We start from the raw sequence: 26,434 nt of genomic DNA, 5'->3' as shown, positions 1-26,434 counted from the left end.
TTTCTCATGGCTGAATTTCATTCCACTGCATATACATGCTGCATCTTTTTTATCTGTTCATCCGTCAGCAGACTCTCTGGTTGTTTCCGTAACTCGGCTATTGTGAATAATGCTGCAGTGAACATGGGGTGCAGATCCTAGTTTCATTCCCTTTGGTAATATACACAGAAGTGGAATTGCTGGATCGCATGGTAGTTCTAGTTTTTAATTTTTTGAGAAATCTTCATACTGTTTACCATAGTGGTTGCACCAATTGACATTCCCACTAACAGCGCACAAAGGATTCCTTTTCCTCTACATCTTCAGTAACACTTGTTATCTCATATATTTGATGTTAGCCATTCTAAGAGGCGTGAGGTGGTATCTCACTGTGATATTGATTTGCACTTCTCTGATGATTAGTTAGGTTGAGCATCTTTTCATGTACCTCTTGGTCATTTGTATGTTTTCTTTGGAAAAATGTCTATTCAGATCCTCTGTCCATTTTTTTTTTTTTTTTTTTTTTTTGCTGTACGCGGGCCTCTCGCTGTTGTGGCCTCTCCTGTTGTGGAGCACAGACTCTGGACGCGCAGGCTCAGTGGCCGTGGCTCACGGGCCTAGCCGCGCCGCGGCATATGGTATCTTCCCGGACCGGGGCACGAACCCATGTCCCCTGCATCGGCAGGCGGACTCTCAACCACTGCACCACCAGGGAAACCCCCTCTGTCCATTTTTAAATTGAATTGTTTTGCTATTGAGTTGTATGAGTTCTTTATATATTTTGTATACTAACCCCTTATCAGATGTATGATTTGCAAATATTTTCTCCCATTCCATAGGTTGCCTTTCATTTTGTTGTTTCTTTTGCTTTGCAGAAGCTTTTTATTTTGATGTCAAATTCAGTTAGCTCATGCATTACATTGGCATAAATAAGAGGAAACTATATAATCCAAAACAGAGTTGAAAATTAAACATAATAATCTTTAAAGTTTTTTATTATTGTTTATTCTCAGACCATATGTTTCTGCATTATACATCATTATATCTTGCAAACTCAAAATCCTCAATTTATAATTTCAATTGGTTTTTTCTTTAAAAACATTATATATCCCATACAAACCTTATCTTCTAAAATACTTTTTAAAATCTTAACAGAAAACAGATTACTTTTGTTTGATTACTCTTATTTAATAATATATATTCTGTACATACATTACATTCAAGAAGATTAGACATTTAAGGATTTCAATTGAAATAAATTATGAAATATATACTTATGTAATTTAATAGAACTGATATTTACTTCTTATTTTGAGGTTACCTGGAAAATGTATATGCATGTTACTAAATAATAACTTAACTATTCCATAATAAACACTGTGAGAAATAAGATAATATTTACTGCATTGTTTCTGATCTCATGTAAGGTACTGGGAAATATGTCTAAAGTACTAAAATTCTTGAAAACAAAGCAAAAAAAATTATTTGTAAAGTTTGCCAACATGACACACACTCTTCATGGGCTGCCACCTTAGGTAATAGTTAACAGGAAGACACTGTTTGGTTTTCCATCAAAATTATAAAAATTATATTATAAAATATAGTAATTGATATTTATGTAATCCTCTCTATCTTCTAAACACTTAGCTTTGGGCACTTTCAAACCAGTTCATACTCTTATTGAGTCCATTTTTCCTAGGTATTCAGGCTCAGAGTGCTTAAATAAGTGACCTATATTCTTTAACTCCATGGTCCAAGCTCTTTCCACTGTACCATTAAAATTTGGGTACCTGGGTAAGGACATTAAAGAAGCACAAAATATTAGTAGGAAATAAAGTAGGGGGAGATACACACATAAACACACACAAGCACATACACATGCACATATTGACTTTGAAATAGTTTTGAGTTATAAAACTATAAAATAACACTACAAATATAACACTAGAGAAAGAAAGAATTAAGGAGCGGTATGGTCACAAAATCTTCTGTTTATGAATGTCCTATCCATCTGTGGTTTGTGAAAATACAAAATTCCTCAAGTTCAGCAATACAATTTGCTTCTAATCTAAAGGAACTGACTTCCCAGATTGCTCTTGCAGACATCTTCTTATAGTCTTAAGATTTGTAATACAGGCAGAGACTGTAAAACTCTATTTACTTTGAAAAGTAAAATACTTCAATCCAGCCATTCGCATAACTCTGGCTTCAACTTCAACCTAAGTCAACTCAGTGGGACCTGGCAGACAAAAAATGTTAATATTCTCAGTTGTTGCCGTACTGTGTCTGCTTTCTCATTGTTATAGAATTCATCCATCTCACTGTATTGAAATGGGTTTATGGCTTCCATAATACATGTATGGATTAACATAATTTTCAGTGGTAATATTTGTTGAGTTTTAACATAGCTAAAAAACAAGAAAATAGCAAATGATATTTATTCATATTCAGATGTTGAAGAATAGCAGGCTTCTACTATTGAGGACTGAAAAAAGACCAATGACTGTAATAGACAGAGACACAAAGTCTCACCTCTCCTTTCTATGTTGCTGGAAAAACACAGTATGCTTTACTGAATGACAGTGGCAATTGCTATGATACCAGCACTTTGGTACTGTGGCTTTCAAAGACCTCAATGATTATATTAAAGACAATTGCATGTCATCATTTCAAGAATTCTCTTTTAAAGATTCTGAGAATAATTGTGTTACATTTCAAGAAAATGGGTAGATAATAAGGAGTGCAGATTTTATACTAAAAGTGCACTTTCACATATATATCAAAACATCCCAGAGAACATACCAAAATTTTTTTTCATACTCTGCTAGTAATTATTTAGGATGTTTTTCAACAGCAATTGCTATTTACCCAGAGATCATCCTGCCAAGCATACAACTGCCACAAAATCTACCCTAAGCACATTCTTTCTTCTAGAAATGGAAAACTTAATATAGATACTAATGTTAATAAATGCTTTAAAGGAAATTTAAACAATAAAATTAAACATTCAGTTAATACACAGAAAGCTTGGTGGAGATAGATTTAAATGCAGAATTTGAGTGTGGACCAAAAAATGACATGGTGGAATAGAGGAAATATAGGACCAATAATGAATTTAATGCACTTCTGTGTGTCTAAGAAACATCTTAATGATCTATGGACATGCTCATAGTAGATGATTACATGATAAGTTATTGCATATATATTATAATTTCAAATATGTAAATTTATGGAATAAAGATTAGCATGCAAAGTTTTAAAATATAAATTGCTTGTACCTACATGGCATGGGCATGCATTGTTGTTCTTTATTCATACATCCTTAAATTTTTCAAATTTTATCATTGGTAATTCTTTTATTTTATAAAAATAAGTTGATTTATGCATTAGAAATAATTCTATTTTCAATATTTACTATATAAGCTTTGAAATATACTAACAGAAAACTAAAGGAAAACAATGTCTATCATGAAAATAGAATTCTTGTACTTCTGTGATTTCTTTCAGTTATGGTGTTTTTCTACATTGTGTATAACCACTGGAAATTCATTATTCTCCTTTTTATTTGATATATATATATATACACACACATATATATGATATCAGGTGTATATATATGTATATCTCTCTGTATATACACATACATGTATACACATACATGTGTATGTTTTCTGAACATATGATCAAATGTGAATAATGACAATTCAAATTTTTTTAACATTCATTCTTGAGAAAAATTTGTGTGCTCTATTTTTAAAGACAATGAATTATAAAACTAACTTCAAGATTGTCATTGAAACTTAAACAAAAATAGTATCTTAAAATCAGAATGTTTACACTACTGGCAAATGCAAGTTATTTTCTCATTTCTTTAGTATTAATTATGTCCCTGATTACGTTAGAATTTCCTTCTGGGCTGACTCTTAAAACCTAAATCAGTCATGACTAACTGGCCAAAGTGACTTCCATTTTTCCCTTAATTTTATATTGATATCTATGTAGACATATGAGTGACTAGCTGAAGGCTGATTAATATTCAAAAATCACTGTTGGTTCCAAGAAAAATGGTAATGTGATATTTAAATACATCATTCACTAATGATTACGTAGAAAGTTTTAAAAAATGGGAAAATAAACCCACTGGACATCTGAGGTTAATAGAAAGTGTGAGATGACAAGTAAACTAAAAGACCTACAGTGAGCAGGCTGGTGATATTGAAGTCAAAGTTTGCTTCCTTCATATTTTAATCTAGATGAACTTCATATATGCACTGAAGGATAAAATACTAACCTGTAACTGTGTGAGATAAACTGTATGATTTTTTAAATTCCTCATGAATGATCCTTTGTGAATCACTTGTTTCTCAAGAGAAACTGTTTTTTCCTCGAAGGTGTAATGTGGGCTTATATGTTACACTCAGAGACAATTTATGCTCTGGTTACATAACATGGAAGTCCAGAAATCAAGCTTAGAATAATTACATTTTAATTCATGAGACTACTGATGGTATCTGAACTGTAAAATTTCCATTTGAGAACATATGAGTGTGTGAACGTACATGTACATGTAAAGAGAATTGGAATTTATTGTGTGTATGATTTTTACAGGCAATAATAATGTTAATTAAATGCCTACTAAGATTCAGAGAGATGCAAATTATCTTAGAAAGATAAAAATCTGAAATACTTGCTCTCATGACTCAATGCGCTAAGGATGTTTGCCGAAGAAGAGGATCTTAAATTGGCCTCTGTTTTTATAAAATAATAGCTTGGCTCTATCATATTGACAAATACCTTCAGATTGTCTTCAAGCAAGAACTTTTCAAAGCCGGAGATGCCACTTTACATTTTATTCATTTCACACCAACTGAATCTGATATCTCTTATTACTTAACGTTAAGAGAACTTGAACACTCCCAAGAGGGTGGAATTCAAATGTACATTCCTGACTTGCAACACATATTTACATACAACACCTATTATTTGAATTCAACCAAATTTTCCTGTATTAGATACATGCAAAGTAAAGGTGTTTCCCAGCTTTTCCCCCCACATATTTATTTATAGATTTTTTAAAACCACATCTATTAGGCTTTGTTCATAAGAGTGACTCGTTGAATGCTATAGAAAAGATCTGAGTTGCCGAATATGAAAGGTAAGAAAATACAACCATTAAATATCTGTCATCCAATTATATTGGATAAACTGATTTATTTTTCAGGTTAATAAAATTGCATTTTATTTTTTGCTTTTTCTTTTATTACCTACAGAGTTAAATTACTCCTGTTGCTTCATGCCAATGTCATTTTCTTACAAACAAAATGTGAAAAAAAATTGATAACTCGAAACTATTTTAAAAATCTAGTAGCAAACTCCATATCTAGTGAAATGGCAAATAAGGTATCCTGAAAGATGCTATATAGGACAGAGCTAAAAATATTTTACATAGTTAAATAAGTATCTGTTAAAACTGTATTTGAAGTATCAAGAAAGCTATAGCCAATTTAGCAGAAGCATGACTCCAGAGATTTAGTAAAACGTTGACACCAATGCTACCCTCAGAACAAAGACTGAACATTGGAGCTTTAATATTCACAGCCTCATAAAGGAGAGGAGATAAAACCTAGAAATTATTCATGGTCACTAATTTAATAGTATGTCTTCGCCAGATATCTGGCACTAAAATAGCATTATTTTCAGGGAGAATGAAGTGGAAATAAACCCAAGTGAAAATAAGGAAAATAGACTGTCTCCAGTTTTGGAGCAAGGTGGGAAAAAAAAGTCATCTCTAAAAATTTGCAATCATAAGCTTGCCCTAACAAAGATTTTCATTCTAAACAGCACTACCTAAGTATTATAAAAACTTCAGGTAAGGTAGAGAATCCTCTTCAAAAGAGGCCTCAAAAAATTCTTTGAATTTTGATATGCGTGCAGTCAGAATTCTCAACAAGGCAACTAAACCATGAGCAAGAGAAAACAAGAACAACTGTCAGCAAAATCATATCAGCAAAGACTTTAGATACTAGAGTTATTCATAGAATATGAAAGAGTTATGCTTAATATTTTAAATATATTCTTAACTTTTTATTTTGAAATAGGCTTAGACTCATAGGAATCAGCAAACATCATGAAGAGGTTACCCGTATGACTTTCACCCAATGATAACATTTTGAATAACCATAGTACATTACCAAACAAGAGGAAACTGACATTGGTACAATACTATTAACTCAGTTATAGACCTTATTTAGATTTATCAATTTTTGCATGCACTGCTCATTTTTGGTGTCTACTTCTATAAAATTTTATCACATGCATAGTTATGTGTAACCACCATCGCAATCAGGATACAGTATTATTCTCTCTCCCCAAAGAAACTTCATGATACCCCTTTACAGGCTCACCCACCCCCAACTCTAAACCCTGACCCCCACTGATCTGTTCTTAAGCACTGTAATTTTTGTCATTCTGAGAATGTTACATAAATGGAATCATAAATATGTAACCTTTTGAGATGAGCATTTTTCACTCAATATAATGCTATTGAGATACATATAAGTTGAGCGTATCAATAGTGTGTTCCTTTTTAATGTTGTGTATCCTTCGTGGTGTAAATGACCCACAGATTATTTATCCTTTCACTCATTGAAGGACGTCTAAGTTGTTTTCATTTTTTGGCTTCTAAAGTTAAAACTTCTATGAGCGTTTGTGTATAGCTTTCTGTGTAAACACATGTGTTCACTTCTTTAGAAGTCTAATTGTTGATTCGTATTGGAAGTATACAGTTTTTACAAAACTGTCAAACTATTTTGCAGAGTTGCTGTACCATTTACATTCCCAACAACAATGTATGAAAGATTCAGTTGTCCCTTATCCTCACTAACACTTAGTATTGTCGATGTTATTACAGCTGTTCTGAAAGATGAGTGTAAAATCTCATCATGACTCTAAGTCTTATATCCCTAATGGCTAATGATAATGAGCATCTCATTCATGTTCTTCTTCATCTTCATAGATGACACAGATGTCTGTTCAAGTCTTTTGCACAGTTCCTCATTTGATTGGTTGTTTTCTTGCTGTTTCATTCTGAGAGCTCTTTAAATATTCTGGATACAATCTGTTTGTCAGATGTATAACTTGCAAATATTCTATCCCATCTCATCTGATTGAATCTCCATTTTTAAATATCTTTGAGTAAAAGAATAGCAAATAAAATTAAGTTATTGAGAAGGTCTGGGTAAAACCAATTTGCATATGCTTTTCAATACCCAAATTGAGTAGAAATTTGGTTTAGAAAGAGAATGATTACATGACTAACAGGTGAATGATTTTACAAATTATTTGAATTCTAATTTATTGCTTTTAACAAATTTGTAGAAAGATTTGATCATATAGATACATAATATATCGCCAAGATAATTCTTTTTGATAGACAACACTTGTGAATTTTATCTCATAACTTAGAAACACTTTAAAAGTCAGATAACGTTGCTGTACAAAACACCTTCCATTTCCATTGACTTACTTTCAGATACACTGTTTTCTCATTGGTTTCATTTCTAAAAATATACTATAGAATAAAATTGATGCTGAACTCACTCTAATTCTTGCACCAAGTAATACTCATTCATAAATATATGAACTATTTAATAAAACATTAAATGTAAGTAGATATAATATTAAGAACCTTTTTTAAAATTTATTTTTATTGGAGTATAGTTGCTTTACAATGTTGTGTTAGTTTCTACTGTACAGCAAAATGAATCAGCTATACGTATACATATATCCCCTCTTTTTTGGATTTCCTTCCCATTTAGGTCACCACAGAGTGTTGAGTAGAGTTCCCTGAGCTATACAGTAGGTTCTCATTAGTTATCTATTTTATACATAGTATTCAATAGTGTATATATGTCAATCCCAGTCTCCCAGTTCATTCCGCCCCCTCCTTCCTCGCTTGGTGTCCATACGTTTGTTCTCTACATCTGTGTGTCTGTTTCTGCTTTGCAAATAAGATCATCTATACCATTTTTCTAGATTCCACATATATGCGTTAATATACGATATTTGTTTTTCTCTTTCTGACTTACTTTACTCTGTATGACAGTCTCTAGGTCCATCCATGTCTCTACAAATGACCCAATTTTTTTCCTTTTTACAGCTGAGTAATATTCCATTGTATATATGTATCACATCTTCTTTATCCATTCATCTGTCGATGGGCATTTAGGTTGCTTCCATGTCCTGGCTATTGTATATAGCGCTGCAATGAACATTGGGGTGCATGTGTCTTTTTGAATTATGGTTTTCTCTGGGTATATGCCCAGTAGTGGGATTGCTGGGTCATATGATAGTTCTATTTTTGTTTTTTTAAGGAACCTCCATAATGTTCTCCATAGTGGCTGTATCAATTTACATTCCCACCAACAGTGCAGGAGGGTTCCCTTTTCTCCACACTCTCTCCAGCATTTGTTGTTTGTAGATTTTCTGATGATGCCCATTCTAGCCGATGTGAGGTAATACCTCATTGTAGTTTTGATTTGCATTTCTCTAATAATTAATGATGTTGAGCATCTTTTCATGTGTTTGTTGGCCATCTGTATGTCTTCTTTGGATAAATGTCTATTTAGGTCTTCTGCCCATTTTTTGATTGTGTTTTTTTTTTTGCTTTTGAGCTGCATGAGCTGTTTGTATAGTAAGAGACATTTTCAGTATAACTTTCATTTTATGCCTTTTTTTAAAATTTGCAATACATTTTTATTGTTTTGACCAGGTATGTGCTAAAATAATTGAAGTCTTAACTCAATCCTGAAAAAATCTTTTAAAACGTACAGGCTTATGGCCTAAAGAATTAAACATAGAGTTCAATACACATATGTGATTTTATAGATAAAAATTATTACATGATGATTAATAGAAGACTTTCCAGTTTAAAATTTATAATATATAAGGGTAATAGTCTATGAGAAATGTGAAATGAAAATATGACTTAAGAGGGAAAGGTGACATGGTCAACAATTTGACTATTAAAGATGGGTTTATTTATGTATTTTTTTCTTCATAGATAAATGTGAGTTGTCAAATTGCTTTGGTATTGAAATGGTTCATTTCAAAGAGAAATGTATAATTTTATTTTAAATATAAATATTTACAACAATATAATGGAGATTACATTTGTCATTTATTATAAAACTATTAAGAAGTCTCTTATCTAAAATGTAGATCTCATCATAAAATATGTGATTATTCATCAAGGGCAAGGACTGTTGTCTCTTTGCTTGTCCAGCACAAGCAAAATCTGAAGTACGAAGATATTGCAATTTGCCACAATTGATTAAATTAATATTAGTAATTAAATAACTAGATTAACCAGTTAGGATTTGTTATCTCACCATGTTTCTGAATTTCCCCTTGAAATAATGTCCTTGCCTTTGGGATCACATATTAATAATACTAACATAATCTGTGAATTAAATCCAGAAAAAATAGAAACAGGCACAGTTGCTACGAAAGGATATGTGATGCTGGTGAGAAAATTTTGAGATGTATGAGATTATAGAGAGGACATATAAAATACATTGTAAAATAAAGTACATATACAAAATAACAACCTCATAATATGTTCTTCAGTTTCTCTCAGTGTTATTTGAAGCAAATATTTCAATTCATGTGAATAGTATGCTTAGACACCTCTTTCTGGTTCTAAGTGCCTACTTGAACTTCCCTCCTTAAAACTTCTCATATATATTCTACTGACTCACACAAAAGTAGTTGATATCTGTGTATTCTTATTGGTAAAATAAAGCAATTCTTTGAATATTTCTGATATCTTACAATTATATCTAAAGGAAAAATCTGCTTCTATCCATATATTTCAAAGAATTTTACGTAATTTCACACTTATATACTAAAATTTAGTCTTGTGTTTAATGGATACTGCATTTATGCCATATAATTTGGAAAAAAATTGCAGATATCTATTATTCATATTTTTTGCTATTTAATGCCATTGATTACTTCAACTTCCTACTTTCTAGAAGTACAAATAAGACTAAATTAATTTTATTCTCTCAGAAAATGCATCATATATTTTATAAAATTACTTGCATTTTAATTAAATTACATCAGTTTTGCTAGACTACAGTATCTCCCATGCACCTTCATGGAAAAAGTGATTTGAATAATTTTATATAATAAAGATTTATATAGATCATATCATAAGAGATAAAACATAGATCATGAAACATTTCAAGATGTAGAGAAACCACAAAAATTGTATACTTGCAAAGGAAATGACAACTTAAATTAAAATTGAAGAAAATTGTAGTCTGTTAATTTGCAGTGATTTCAAGAAATACAAGCATAAAAATGTCAGATTCTTGGTATATTAGTACCCATTTTATTTTACCCCTTCAGAGAAAATTAACTGCTCTGAATGAACACACAGAACAACCAAGGGCACACAGTATATTGCTTTGTACACTAGCAATTTTATTCTTAATTTTCCAAAATATTTCTCCCATCAATACTTTGATTGTCCTAGAGAATATTAAGCTACAGCCCATCCAGTGCTCTTCAAAAGAAAAAAATAAATGAAACAAAAAACAAACAAATACCAGAGAAATTGCACTCTCGAATAGAAGAACAAGGGTTGTGTTTATTCATTTCACTCTCCTATTCTAGAGGAGACAAGTGGTTTGTTTCTGTCCCCAGAGAAAGCTCTTGGTATGAGCTCTGAAATGTCAAGTATAATTAAGACAAAGTATTCTTTTTAGCCCAACAAAAGAAATACATCTTTCAAAATAACTGTCTCTTGAAGTTAGAGAACACAAACAGTCGATCTCAGTTGAAACAGCTCACTGTGCTAAATCAGTTGTCAGCTTCAGCGTGGCTTCAAGTTGGCATAGCATCTAGCTGGTGCCCCATCACTGCCCAGCATGGCTGGTCCAACCCATGGTACAATCACAGCACATTTATAAAGTTCTGACTATTCAGTCCAAGAGAACCAAGATGCCAACTGCCATAAAATGTAAACAATATGAGTTTGTTTGTGACAGAATCAACTTAAGTTGAAATAGTACATTCAGGAGTAGTTGGAATGAAACGTGTAAGAAAAAAGGAAGACTTAAACACAGTTTAGCGTTTCACTGAAATTTCTGATTTAGCGCTCATGGTACATGCTATATTTTAGACATGTGAGAGTTCATTGCTTCAGAGAACAGCCATACAGCACACTTATATAGAAAATATACAATCCTTTGTGATTTCACGGATGGTTTCTCCTAACAGAATGTATATTAATGTAACACAAAAATATGTGTAAACCTTACTGTAGGAGAGTTTTTCAAGGAATACACTTATACTCAATGCCTGGCTGGATACAAATATGTTATCAGAAAAAAAATTTTTTTAATTTATTAAAATTTCCTATCCATATTTTTTCAAATGGAAAAGAAACCAGTGTGATTTTTATGAATAAATAATTTTTATTTTCTTTATTTTTTCTTGTGAACAGCTAAGAAGAAGCTCCAACATGCAGTTGACAGACCATGCTCTTAGATTAAGGGATACTTTCGTTCCCAGACAGATATGCCACTAACAGACTGTATGATCTCAGCCCATGGTAAGTGACCTCATCATCATAATTATTACTTTATTAGGTGCTGTGGGCTTTATGATTAAAGCCAGTTTTCATTCAATGTATAATAATTCCTATCTATACTTCTGTCAAATGGGTGTTCTTGAAGTTTCAAACCTGGAAGATATTTTTGAAACTTGGAAGGACCTTTTATTGAAGGGATGCATATAGCTGGCCTAATTTCAGCTTCATTTTGCAGTTTTGAGAACTCCATGACTTTTCTCATACTCTTGCTTCTGCTCTACCTGGCATTCTCTAATTTTCTCTTCCTGGACATGTTTATCTGTTCTTCAAGACAAGTCAGTTGTGACCTCATAAGTAGAGTGTTCCCTAATACTTGAAGGCACTTTAATAACCCCTTTTACTTTGTTTTCAAGACATACTACTGTTGTATTTGTTCTAGTCCTTATTGCATTGATTATGGTAGGTTAAATATGTACCTATACTCTAAGCTAATTATCAGTTTTTCAAGGGCAGAGGATATATCTTATTAATTTTTAAATCATTAGTTCCTGATAACAAGTAAGAATTGATAAAGTACCTGACATAAATATAATTCAGTTTAAATGCCACGCTCACCATTTTAATCAGTCCATATTAGCATAAGTGTAAAAGTTGTAGAAGATAATCCACATTGCATTTAGGACCCTGTTTATATGTCTTCAAGACTCATGTCCACATCTCATGGGGAAACAATGTGAGCAGGACAGATTAGACGATAGGTGCAGAAATAATGTCAAGAATACGAATGATTTGGGAGAACTATATTTTACCAAAAATACAATATATTCTAAATTTGAGCCCCTTCTTGACAGAGCAATGCATAGAAAGACTTCTTCTTAGACACCCCCAAAATTCACCAGGCTTCTTGTAATAATTTTGAGCTTTTTAGACAACTAGAAGGCATGAAAATAAGCCCAAAAATCAGTCAAGAGAAAGGAAAGTCTTCATTTTTTTAACAGAAAAACTGAACCTCAAGGAGATCTCACATCCCCTTTTACCCGTCGCTCATCTTCTCAAGTCTGTATCTGTACACATAGTGTTAAATCACTTAAGAGCCATGAATGGATGGTACACATTCTAACTGACCCATCAGTTAATCATTTATTGGGCCATATATATGCCAGAGTATGTTATTTGTATGTTTTGCCTTATTTCATCTTCATAACAATTTTAGGAACTGTATTTATGGATGGTAAAATTGACGCTTGTAGAATTTTCTCAAGTCTGTACAATTTGAAAGCCTGTGTTCTAAAAATGCCTCTGAACTGCTTTCTTAAAGGACAGCTCTTGATGACTCTTCCTCATTAATGATTGTTGTGCTAAAAATATGGTTTTTGCCAGTGTGTTAAAAAATTTCCATCTGCTTTCAAAACATATTTATAAGTATAGATTATTAAAAAGTGGTTAAATTTTGCAATGGAAGTAGCATGTTGATCTATAATATCAGGAAGAGAGACTCAGCTAAAATGAATAATGCCAGAATATTTCAAAAATAAGATAACTCATGCACGTTAAAATATGCTCAGTGAAAGGATAATCTGATCAGGTGTGTCTTCTCCCCCTTGGCCTTGCATGTGACCATAATTCCATATGTTCAGGACCATGTTAGGAGGCTGGCTCCCGGCTCAACCTCTTTACGTAATTTTTCCTGCTGACCATTGGCCAGAGGCTTTATCTGACAGGCCTCAGGGTCACGGTGCTCCTCCCACACCAGACGCCTGGCCCAGTCTTTGCAATGCAGTCTCTGAAGGGAGTTGCCATCAAGGACCCGGGCCCTCCTCAGGTATCTACATTCCTAGCCCTGATGCCTTCATTCCCGGTCATTTGTGTGAGGCCTGGGGCAGCTGTCTTCTTCTTTAGGCGTGCTGACAGCTCCTCGTGGGAAGGAGGAGAAGTCCTTACAGACACTTTTCCCCACTCTGACCCTGTACCCTCCACCTCTCCACCGCTAGCCCTTCCCCCTGATGCTGTCCTCCACCCCAGGCTTGTTCAACTGCGGAGCCTCTGGGTCAGGGCTCCCTCAGCAGTGAGATGACCCCGACATGTGCACACCTGCCTGACCCTCCAAGAGTAAGCCTTCCCATGAGGAAAATAGGACAGGGGGCCGGGTTCCGTGTTAGCCTCCTGCCTCCCGCTGCAGTGACTAAAGGCTTGACTCCTTCATTGTTGGCTTGTTGCTCTAATGGGCAACTCTGATGCCTGGCTGCCTGGTTCCTGCTTTCCCTGCTCAGCTGAGCTCCTAACACCACATAGTAAGGAGCCTGAGGTTTTTCTTTTTTGATGTCTCACCGCTGACAGCTTTTCAGCATCACTCCTCTCCATCCTCTGCCTCACATCTTGTCCAGCTGATGAGAAACCCGGACGGTGACTCCTTCACTCCAGCGAGAGATTCAGAGCGCTCAGACCTTACTCTGTGTGCGACAGCCTTCATCCCAGCCCGGCCTGCTAACCACAGTTAAACCCCTTTCCTTGCTTTTTCCATCTTAGGACTTTTTTAGGGAGGTTGCCCTGCACTCTCCAGGAAGTCTCGTTATGTAAATGATAGCATTATTCACAGTCTTTTATGTACGTATGATTATCAGTCTTACTGTCTAAACCAAAGTTTGGGTAGGGGTGCATCCTCTTTTTGAAGAGTGGCTGCCACAGACTATACTAGGAAGAATAAGTGATGAAACCAGTTACCATCACTAGGTTCAGTCTAGAGATTCAGGGCCTTGTTTCCAGAGACGGTTGCACCGTAGGTGAGACGCGAAGAATGGAGTGGGATTACCCAGGTCACGTGGCCAGAATGTTCTTGGTGAAATAAGTATATTGGAAAAAGCACAGAGACAAGAGAGTTCATGATCCAGAGACATTTGAAACAGACTCTGAAAGTAAAACAAAGGGAATTGTTGAATTTTGTGAAGTGTATGAGTGTGTTGAGGATAAAAAGACAAAACCCAGAGTCCTGGCTTGGATAACTTGCTGATAACTTGGTTCATGTGTATGAGATGCGAAATACTTCGGATTATTTGATGTAAGATATTTGTGGGGCATAGAGTTAGATTGTCTAATATACAGCTGAGTGAATCAGACACTCCGGGGAGAGAGCTGGGCTGGAGACTCAAGGCTGTGTGAAATATAAGTAGTAATTTATGTCATAAGAAGGAAAGGGTATTGAGAGAGTGCACTAACAATAAATATACTGGAGGGTCAGAATGGTTAGAAGAGGTTAAGTAATTTGACCTCAGGTAAGCTGAGAAGTTTGTTATGGACCAAATTGTGTTCTCACCAAATTCCTGTGTTGAAGCCCTTACCCGCAGTAAGAGAGCCGGGGCCTTCGGGGAGGTCATTAAGGTTAAATGAAGTCCTAAGGATGGAACCCTAATCCAGTGGGACTGATGTCCTTACAAGGAGACAAGGCACCCAGCGCTCTCTGTGTCGGCCCCAGGGAAGGGCCATGCTAGGACTGGGCGGGAAGGCAGCCATGTGCGAGCCAGAGAAAAACCGAGCTCCTGGCACCTCAGTCTCCACCTTCCCTTCCAGAACTGAGAGAAAAGAAATGTCTGTTGTTTACGCCACCAAGCCCGTGATGCTCTCCTATGATAGCCCAAGCAGACTAATTCAGATGTGACCAGTTCTGGAGCGTGTGGGGAGGATCTTGAGAAGAAGAACTGCATACCATAGAAAATTCATGTAAACTAAGAATCAAAAGGTCCAGTTGCTTCAGAAAGAAGTATTTCTATTTACTCTGTAACCTAGGTCGAAGCAGTTGCAGGGCTGGAAGTGGAAGTCAGATTACAAGGGGAAGAGGAGTGAACAGGATGTTTGTTATGACAAAAAGGGAAGGCGCTATGGGACAGAGATAGAAATAAGGCTTGAGGCGATGGGAGAGAAAGTTGATGGAAGGCTCCTGTTGACTGTGATTGACTGGGTCATGTTTAAATGCTAATGAGAAGAGCCCCCCAGAAAGGAAAATGCTGATAATATATGTGAGAAAATGCCTCATCAACAAAAGAGCCTCCGATGAGGAAACATCTGCGTTGGTTTTATGCGGCTCTGGAGATGGACCCAGCTTCAGCTCCTATGACGTCAGAAAGCTGACCCTGAGAGTCTGGGTTCCAGCGTGAGATGTGAGTGATTTGCAGGGATGATCCGAAAACTGAGTGCCCTTTAGCCTTTACTCTTCCGTCTGGTACCTGAAAGTACATAGTAAAGTATTCCATAGTGCCACTTAAACGTTATCATTATTTCCTCATAACTTAAAACTGTTCCAGATAAGAAGAGATCTAAATGCAAGTTCCACATCTCGGGAGCAGAGATTGTCTATTTGTGAGTACATTGAAAATAAATGCGTCTCAGAGCCTTCAGGTCAGGTAGCTATTGCCTTATTATAGATTGCCCCCAAATTTGTTACTTCCCCCTACAACCATCATTTATTCTGTACAAAATCTGCAATTTGGGCAGAGCTTGGTGGGGACAGCTACCTCTTCCCCAAGTGGCACCGGCTAGGTTGGCTCAACTCTGAACTGGAAACTCCACTCTTAAGAGAGCTGGTTCACATGACGGATAGGGTGATGATGACTGACAGGTGGCAGCTAAGGGAGGCAGGGGGGCAGCGTCCCTGGAGTCCCTCCACCCTCCACACAGGCATCTGCGCGACCCACTTGAGCGCCCTTAGGAATGGTGCCGAGGATTCAAGAATGAACGGCTCACGAATGACTTCACTGGAATCTGCCAGTTTATTAAGGGTTGATCCTGTACACCGTAAAGTGTAATTTCCACTGTATTCTGTTGGCCAAACAGTCAGGGTCCATATCCAAGGCGGGCTGACATAGACCTCACCTTTCAATGAGAGGAGCGTCAAAGAATTTTCCAGACATGTTTCACAATGGGCACAAACCACAAACGCTTAAATCACTTGCCATTTTAACCCTTTGTTATTGAAAAGATAACATTAGAAAAAACAATATTTTCAAAACAGCAGTTAGAGTAAATGTTAACCAGAAAGGAGAAATATATATTTACTATTAAAATATAGCATCCATGTGTATTTGTGAGTAAATATCAGTTATTTGCAGCTGAGCAAATATTTCGTAATAGTCTTGACATCTAAGAACACCTTCTATAATTCAACTGCTACATTTGTTAATTATTTTCACTAGAAATTCATAGAACTTCATACTACCCTCTTGGAAGGACTTTAGCACCATGGTTAAGAGTTTAGTTTCTGAAGCCAAAAGGCTGAATTTACCACTCCTTTTTCCTAACTTACTACTAATTTTCTAACTCCTCTATTTCTCAGCTTACCTACAGGGAAAAAGAGGTTAGGAAGACCACCTACCCAAAAAAGACTCTTTTGCAAAGGTAATGAGAAAATGCTTCTAAAGCATTTACTTTGGTGATTAGCAAATAGTGAGCACTCCACAAGTCTTAGTGTTTTTACTGGGAGGGTCTGGTTTAAAATGGATTAAGTTCAGATGTCCTTGTTGCAGCATTGTCATTTAGATAATTTGAAAGATGATCAAAAAAGATAAAAACTCATGAACTATTAAAAAGTTTCACTGGAAACCTATATAATGTCAGATTTTTTAGAGAGTGCTGCACACTATAATACAGATGAACTTAATTTATACTACACGTTATGAAAAATAATTTTCCCTCTACTCTTCTAGGGCTCGGCTGAGACACCACCCCTCCCCATTGTAATAAAAGATTAACAGGAGAAAAACAAACAGAAGTTTAATAACATGTATACCTCCTGTGTTCATGGGAGAGACCCAGGAAAGTGAGTAACTCCCCAAAATGACCCAAGCCACCACCTTAAATACTGTGTCCACTTCAACCAAAGAAGGTGTTGGGACATGGGGAAGCCAGCTGTGGGCGGCGGTCAGGAAGAGCACAGTGAATAAGAGTAAGGTTATGACGCAGATTTAGGGCATTGTCTTCTCCATTGATAAGAGTTTCTGGAGATTCGGTCATCCTCTTCGTGGTAACAAAGAGGGAGACACCCTTTCGAATGGAGATTTCCCATATACCTGTAAATGTCTCTTACAAAAGGGTAACTTCTACTCAGTTTTCAGAGCTTTTCCTAGGTCTGCTGCTTCTTAAAAGTAATCAGCCTATAATAATCCTTATGCCAAGGAGGTATATTTTGGGGTGGCAAATTCTGCCCTCCTTCAGTACACACACACTGTTTAGTCAATGGCTCATGTAGGCTTTATTTCTTACAAAAGACACTTCCTGAAAAGAGGTTAAAGGCTCTTTGTTCCTACTTTAGTAGTTTCCAGTCCTCCGTTTAGAGACCCATGGTTGGTATCAGTCAGAAACCAAAGCCCTGGTCTTTGTTATAACTAGAGCACTGCCCCAAACTCTCCACTTTTCTGCATTCCCTCAGATATTGGACAGCCCGTAAATTAAAAATCTAGTGGATGGGAAATGAGAATGTGGAGGTAGAGAAGGAAATGGCAAGGATTGTGAGGACTTAATAGCATTCTGGGAAGTGCAGAACTGATTCCAAGTAAAAGAGGGAAGGTTGCAGTGGAGGTGGCTACCATAATTACAGTTCATACAGGAATTAATATTTAACTATTTATATATTTAAAATATGTGAAAACTAGGCCATGAAGGAAAGACTACATCTCTTAAGTTGGAGTAACAGTAGCACACATAGTTCTCTAAGTAGGTGAGACCTTGATAGAAGCTGTGTACTTTATACAACTCAGAATTTACCGAACTGAGGAAGGATTTGGGCCACCCCCCAAGTGTACTGTGTAGACAAGGCTATGAGATAATAAATCTTTGAGAGGAATCTTAGCTGGTCAAGGTAAAAATTTAAAGAAAAAATAAAATAATAGTGTTATTGGTAAATACAAGACAGAACCAGATACAGAAGTATTATATGACTCCTCAGAAACAAAATCTATTCCTAGAAATTATCTGTCTCAGAGTCCAGGAAACAGTTTCAACGTATTTGTCATTTTTAATGTTATGCTAGATGACATGGCCTCTACTGTAAGAGCCCCAAGATCCTCCTGAGAAAACCAAGTGGAGTTGAAAATTCAGCAGGATCCAATTAAAATTTAACAGAACATGAAGAAAAAGTAATTTCTTTAAATTAAGAGAAATAAATGATCTATGGCAGGACTTCAGAAGAATTTAAGTCTAATGTCAGAATACATTTCTATAGTAGAAGTGGTAAAAGGCAGACTTTATACTGTGGAAATCAAATTTCAAAGCTCAGTCTTGATGACAGCCTGAGCTGACACGTGCAGTCCCCCTCTCAGTACACAGTGACACATGTACATGGTCAGGCTTCAAAAGGAATGGGAAATTCTCTCCTGGAATAGAAAGAAAGAGAGAAATCAAAGCCATTAAGTGTGAACTGATGCCACATCAGTTAGTGATGGGGCTTGTATGTGCTTTGGGGCTGGTAACTGGAAGAATGCACCCTGGCTCCAGAAAAGACTGGAGACACAGCAGGAACTGTAGGAGCTGGACGTGAACTCCCCGCAGGGCTCCTGGAGCCTTGAAGTACCACCAGGTATGTGAACCAGGGCCGGATTTGGCTATTCCTCCCAGAATGGCAGATGAGGCGATTTGGTCCCATCTTTCTGCTGATGTCATTTAGAAGAGTTGAAAAATATTATAAAACATTTTTTTTGAAGAGACTCAAGAGCTAACCAGGAAGTGAAGAATTGTGATATCAAGGTCCAGAGGGGGTTAACTCACAGGTATGACATGGTATTTGTGACCATTTCTTCCCTAGGCACATCTGTTGATTTCAACAAGTAGCTTAGAGGAAGTAAGAGTAAATCTGAGAAGGATAGTGGATTTTTCTTTTAGAAAAAAGAAGAGGAAGTTTAAACGTGGATTAGGCTATTATATGCATAGGTGGTTCAGAGAATAGATAATGCAATCAATTTGTAACAAGTTGAGTTTGATGTGTATTATGTGTAGAGTTTGATCTGTATTTTCAAATTATCCAGGCTATCTATTAGGTGTTATTTATCCATTTGGCTAATTTGTCAGTGAATAAATGAAGAAAAAATGGAAAATGAATGGGGAAAAAAAAAAATAGACATACCCAAATCAGAAGAATGGCTTTTGGAAACCTAATACATATGGAAGAGCTCACTTGCCAGTATTTTTCAGCTCTTCATAGATTAATGGGCATTATGTTAAAATAGTTTTTGTATGCTGATTTAGCTTAGTATTATAAAACAGAGGACGTGTTAAAAACTAATGACTTTTATATTTGGTTTACATTCTGAAATCTATTAATTTACTCCCTTAATGTTTTATCTATTGAAAAATACACAAATGTATTCCGTATAACACCGATACTTATTTTCCTAAAGAAATTGATATGCAACACGGCATGAGCACGTCTCTTTCTCTTTTTCTTCCTCTACACGTGAATGCACATGCACGCACACACACACACACACATACACACACAACTCAATCAGGATTATAGACCTACTGAGCAGATGGCCTTTGGCTTGGAGAAAATTGGATCCTGGGATATCTTTCTGAATTTATCTTCGATTCAAATTGTCTTTAGCATGCACAAGTCATTAAAGCACTAGTCTGGGTCTGAAGAGGTTTTCCTTCAATATATTATAGGTAGGATTTTGATCTATGATTTATCAGTCAATGGACAGCACTAAGGACAGAGAGGATTTTTTCTTTCCATTAGGAATCAATTCTTCTGGTAGATAGATTTTTATTTCCATCCTTATTCCGCTCACTGAAAAAAATCTGCTTCGGGATATGTCTGTCAATTTGAGTGACCAGGCACATAAGTGGTATAAAACACAGGAATTTTTAAGCTGTGAGAAGGACTGCAGTGTTGCAAAATACATAAAAAATGAATAAATAAAAACTACCAAGCGTCTTTTATGATTTGTAGGTTCTTTTGAATACAGGAAATATTAAAGAGGAATGCATTTTATTTATGTAAAGGTCACCATTAGGTTTTATTTTTACATATATCTTCCCAGCTCATGGATAGAATAAAAAACTTTGTGGACAAATGTGATTATATATTTCAGGGAGATCTGTAGTTCATCTTCACAGCATTTTGTTTAGTTTCATCTATTTTGTTATAGTTTGTGATTTATTGCATGTCATGCCAGTCAGTATATTTTCCATTCCTCAGAAATATGTGACTGAATTGCAAGTAAATTTTTCAGTCAGTTACATTGGCTTGAAAAGTAAATATTATGGAAAAGAAACTATCAAATTTTATAAGGAGATATATCTTGCTACTATTTATTTCTGCATGCAAGGCTGACTGCAAAAAGCTGTCAGGCACAGAGAGCTGGGTGGCAGCTGCTAGACTTCAGGTGCATATCAAATAATTTGGAAATGGTTTTCTTAGAGTAATGTTCTCTTCTCCTAAGAAACCATGGGTTGGGACTTCCCTGGGGGCGCAGTGGTTAAGAATCCACCTGCCAATGCAGGGGACATGGGTTCGAGCCCTGGTCCGGGAAGATCCCACATGCCTCGGAGCAACTAAGCCCGCGAGCCACAACTACTGAGCCCGCGCGCCTAGAGCCCGTGCTCCGCAACAAGAGAGGCCACCGTAGTGAGAAGCCTGCGCACCTCAACAAAGAGCAGCCCCTGCTCGCTGCAACTAGAGAAAGCCTGCGCGCAGCAACGAAGACCCAACACAGCCCAAAATAAATAAATAAATAAATTTATAATAAGAAGAAAAAGAAAGCATGAGTTTTAGGAGATCTTTAGTCTTTCAAACTGCTTCCCTGAAAAGTTGCTAGGTTTTCATGAAGGTTCTATTATGACAGTGAATTACAGTTAAAACAGAGCTCTACCACCGGTGTGAGGAGATACTGCAATTAGTAGACTTTTATCAGGTTCTTCCTATTGATTAAATAAAGCATTTCAGGGTCTTTATTCATGTGATGCATGAATATGCTGCTACTAAAACTCTAACAAATATAGCACTTATTTATATTTATCAGAATTATAGAGATGCCTCTACGTAGTTCATGTAGAGGAAATATTTTTAAAAATATGGTTCATTCTGGTCCTAGGACTTTAGCCCCCTGCCCCCCGTCATGATCTTCTTAAAACAGAGGTTTTTGCTTCTATCCTATACTACACTCCTCATATGACTGTTTCTTTTGGAATCTAAGCTACTTGGAAGTATACATTTCACCATTTATTATTAGGATCGCTAATTTGCATGTACCCACAGATTTGCTGAATATCTTTAACCAAAACTCCACTATAGCTTTCAGAATGCTTTTACCAGGTGCAGAGCATAGCATGTTATCGCTCTACTTTCCTCCCTAGGATACCAAGTAGAATAGTAAAACGGCGTATTGTTTCCCCTCTCTTTAAACTGCCACTTTGTGGCAAATACCCATGTCCAGGTTTACATGTGGTACACATGGGTGTGTGTGTTTGTATTAGAGTGAGAAATACTAATATTTAATGTGTGTGAATGGATGGCTGTCTGTTTTCCCCAGGAAATACTAGTTGGCTCAAGTTGAAGAAACACTGCTCATCACATCCTAAGATAGAGGCAGAATAAAAGTGTTAGGCACAGGAGATACCACTTAAAAATTGAGGATATTTTTTTGGTTTCTAGAGGGATACTATTCTCAAGTAACCATGGGGGTTTGGCTCAGCTGGGGTTATCTATTTTGAAAAAAATGATGATGGGTAGAAAAACAACTAGGAAAATTGGAGCATAAACTATGGATAAAATATAAGATGAAATGATGACATTCAGCCTCATTATGGAAGGATAATGGAAGTCATTAAAAGTATCTTAAGATTGACTCGGCATTTACTTTAGATATTTTTAACTTCTTACTGGTGAACAATCTGTAGTGTGAAATATGTCTATTATGAATTAACAAAATCTTGTATTGAGGATACACACCCACACACAACTGGGTTATGAACTAGTTGTGTTGGAAGACAGGGGGTCACTGCAGGTTAAGGAGGCTATATTTCTGAGATAGAAACTATATAAGAGTTACACTCCTTCCAAAAACGGCACATGTCATTAATCTTTCAGTCATGTAATCATGTAAATGTGCCCCATTGCCGTCAAAACAAAATCTAAATGTCATAATCTGATCCCATCTCCATTTACATTCTAACCTCTCACCATGCCTATTTTTCCAATGTAATTTAGGTCATACACCTGCTTGCAAAACACAGTACGTGCACATCTTTTGGATTTCTTGTCTTTTCACCTGCTGCCCTTTTGACTTGCACTGCATTTACTCTTGCCCCATTTCTTTTATGATCCTATTAAATTATGGTTTAGCTGACATTGCCTTCTGAAAGCCTTCCTCAAATACCAACTGTAACTGGGTTATACGTTTTGTGTGCTGCCATAGTTATGTATGCATGCTTGTTTCATAGAGTCTGACACTCTAGTAGTTACTTTAAGTCCATCCTTATGACTTTATGATTCCTGAAGACAAAGAAAGCTTTTATCCATCTATGTTTCTTTAGCAACCATCCTGGTGCCTAGGCCATGGTGGAAGCTAATCCCTTGATGAAAGGAGGAAGGGAAGGAGAAGGGAGGAAAAGAAAGAGGGAGAGGTAGGAAGGAAGTAATGAAAATAATGACGTATAGTAAGGGAAAAAAAACAACTTTCTTCCAAGAAGAAACTTAACTTTAGTATGAGAAAAGAATACTAATATTAAGGAAAAAACGCTGGTCTTAAAGTCTGGATATGGGTAAGTGTCTTCATTTCCAACTCTTGTTCGTCATGGGAGCTTAGGCAAGTACTGTCATCTTAATGAGCCTTAGTTTCTCATTCTGGAAAGCTGAAATAACAACGTACATTCATCCTTCTACTCCAGGGTGCAACAGGTGTCACATTTAGTGATATTTGTTTATGTGCTTCATAATTATAAAGTACAGAACAACTACAGGGTCTTATTATTTCAAAACATATCAAAGATTTTTAAATGACTAGATAAATATAAAAAGTTAACATACATAGCATATCTGTAAAATTTTTAAAGAACGAGTGATTTTCTAATTAAAAGTAGTCTTAAATGGAAGTCGTAAGTATTCTGTAATTAAATATGCTTTTTTTGTGTTCTTAAGCAAGTACTTTGGGCAATTACAGAACATTTTCCAGGAAGAGTGCTTTAGTACCTAGCTGCTTTTGCTTATACCTACCATATCCCTCCATTTCTTCTCTATTCAGCATTGTTAGTTTATTATCTGGGCTTCCAAACAATTATTTCAAAAATGCATTCATTAATTATAAGATGAAAGCCTTGGCCAGTAGTTTTACCTATAGAGCATTAGCAGGCTTATTTTTCATGTGCAGTTTTTGTATCACAAATCTAGGGTAACTTGAGGCTTTATTTGTGTGGAATATTCTATTCGTTCAAACTCACCATCTCAAATACTTTCTTTTTTTTAATTTCTGGGGCTATCTGGAAGCCTATAAATTCGAAATAAAAAACTAATGTGTGAATTCCCTTAGTACTTCAAGGAAAATTCTTTTTTTTTTTTTTTTTTTTTTTTTTTTTTTTTAGCGGTACACGGGCCTCTCACTGTTGTGGCCTCTCCCGTTGCGGAGCACAGGCTCCGGACGCGCAGGCTCAGCGGCCATGGCTCACGGGCCCAGCCGCTCCGCGGCATGTGGGATCCTCCCGGACCGGGGCACAAACTCATGTCCCCTGCATCGGCAGGCAGACTCTCAACCACTGTGCCACCAGGGAAGCCCCTGGAAAATTCTTTTATACCTCATTTAATCAACAGTGTTCTCAAAAGCTAACAATGTATCTTATTATACTGTCTTATTTGTCATTTTTGCTGCAGTAACAAATGACCAGAATATCTCCAAAGGTTTATTTCTTGCTGTCATTCCATACGAGTTTTGAGTCAGTGGTAGTTCCACATTTCTCTTTCATTTCATGATCTAGACTGGAGAAGCTGCCCCCCATATGGGGTATGGTCTTCTGCTGGAAGAGGAAAAAAAAAGCAAGAGATCCTGAAGCCAGTACACCGTGACTCTTAAAGCTAAAGCTCCTTGAAGAACTGGTCTATTGGTCGTTCTGCTCACACATTTATGAGCCAAGTAAGCCAAGTGGCCAGGTTCATGTTCACGGGTAGAGAAGTATATTCCTTCCCCCAGAAGGCATGGTGGTTGTAGAACAACACAGTGATGCATTATCCACTTAAAAGGAAGAGGAAAACAAAGAAAACAATAGTGCAAAGATCAATGTCTATCATCTTAGTCACAAACATTCGCTTCTCTTTTTTCCAGGTGCTAAATATTGCCAACCCCTCCCCAAGGAAGATATGACAAAATCCAATGCAGTCATGACAATCAGATTCAAATTTCAAAACGTGTTGATAATCACTATTGCAGGTCCAAACCTGGCTTGTTAAATTTTGGTGGTACGTGAACACACGCACGCACACGCACACGCGCGCGCGCGCACACACACACACACACACACATACTCGCTCTGTATTCTGATTTCTATCTACTCAATGATAATAGAGGAATAAGGGTCAGATACCCACAATTAACAGTGTTACTCAGAAATGGGACAAATGAGTGGGCATATGGTGATCAGTGGCCCATAGTAATTCTGGAATTCTGTTGGCCAGGTTTTTCAAGGAACATAAAATATTTCTTGATTATGACCTAATCTTGCTTCCTGGAAGCCCTCCAATCTGTTCTTCTCAGTGGCTCTCAGCTCTACTTCCTGGACAATTTTTACTTATTATACAATTAAACTTGGTTATCTCTGAAGAGGGCATTGAAGAGCACACCTTCGTCTGTGCTTGAACAGCTCGCTTACCACTTTCGGAAGCTACACATCTCTACAAAGCTGTTACACACCTCAAATGGTCACAGTCTCGTTTAATTCATGTTGGCGGTTCTTTTGACAGTGCATCCCTCTTTATAACTTGACTTTTCATCTGTTTGATTCCAGTCATTTCCATGTGCAAACCGGCATACTCACAGTGCCTTTTTTTAATTTAGTTTTTATTTTATATCGGAGTATAGTTGATTTACAATGTTGTGTTAGTTGCAGGTATTGAGCAAAGTGATTCCGTTATACATATACAAATGTCCATTCTTTTTCCAATCATTTCCTATGTAGGTTCACGGTGTTTTCTGAGGCAGCCCCTGACACTCTTCTTCTGCCTTGTCTTTATTTAAAGTCACGTTGAGTTTATCAGACTTCACTCTGAAGCCACCCTTGGTATGTTTCCTGAGACATATTTTGTTCAACTGAAATGATTTATCTGTAGCTACCATAATCTATTCAGACTTTTTAAACAAGAGCAAGATGACAATTATAGGTATCCCCTGCTTCTGGAAAGTTTGCCGTAGGCCACTTTGCTTTTACAAAAGACTTGTTTTTTTATATTGGTACGTGTTTTCACTAACAGAAAAATCTGAAGAGGATTTTAGCTTTTACAAAAAAAGGGGAAAAGGGAAAATAGCTTTTCATCTGTGTTTTGCAGTGAGCTGTTCCAGAGACAGTGCACACCCAGAGCAGCCAGCACGGCCCCCGCGAGCTTCTTCCCAGGGAACCACGCTTAGCATCTCAGCATCAAGCTGCCAGAGCCTTGAACTGTCCATGAGCATCTGTGCTTTGTCATAGTTTATTCTGTGCATCCATTAACAAACATGTGTTCTAACGTAATTGCTTCTTCACTTTATACTATTTTGGCTTATGAAAATTTTCATAGGAACTCTCTACTTTCCCATGGGAAGGTGAATCTGTGTCTTAATTTGGTCTTTGCTCTGGGTTAATTAGTCTTAACTGGTTAGAGTACTTCCAAGTTTTATCACTTATTGGTAGCCT

At 36.4% G+C, this 26,434-nt stretch overlaps 1 long non-coding RNA gene across 2 annotated transcripts in view; it reads left to right on the top strand.

Annotated features, from left to right (window-relative positions):
* Positions 1–26,434, top strand: part of LOC137215879 (uncharacterized) — a 159,316-nt gene that overhangs the window by 9,019 nt on the left and 123,863 nt on the right. For both annotated transcript variants that reach the window (XR_010939464.1, XR_010939465.1), the window contains exon 3: positions 11,492–11,599. This is a non-coding gene — a long non-coding RNA (uncharacterized lncRNA). The remainder of the gene's footprint in view (positions 1–11,491; positions 11,600–26,434) is intronic.

This window comes from Pseudorca crassidens, chromosome 21, assembly GCF_039906515.1.
Source record: "Pseudorca crassidens isolate mPseCra1 chromosome 21, mPseCra1.hap1, whole genome shotgun sequence".
NCBI lineage: Eukaryota > Metazoa > Chordata > Mammalia > Artiodactyla > Delphinidae > Pseudorca > Pseudorca crassidens.
This window is presented reverse-complemented; position numbering and strand designations above follow the sequence as displayed.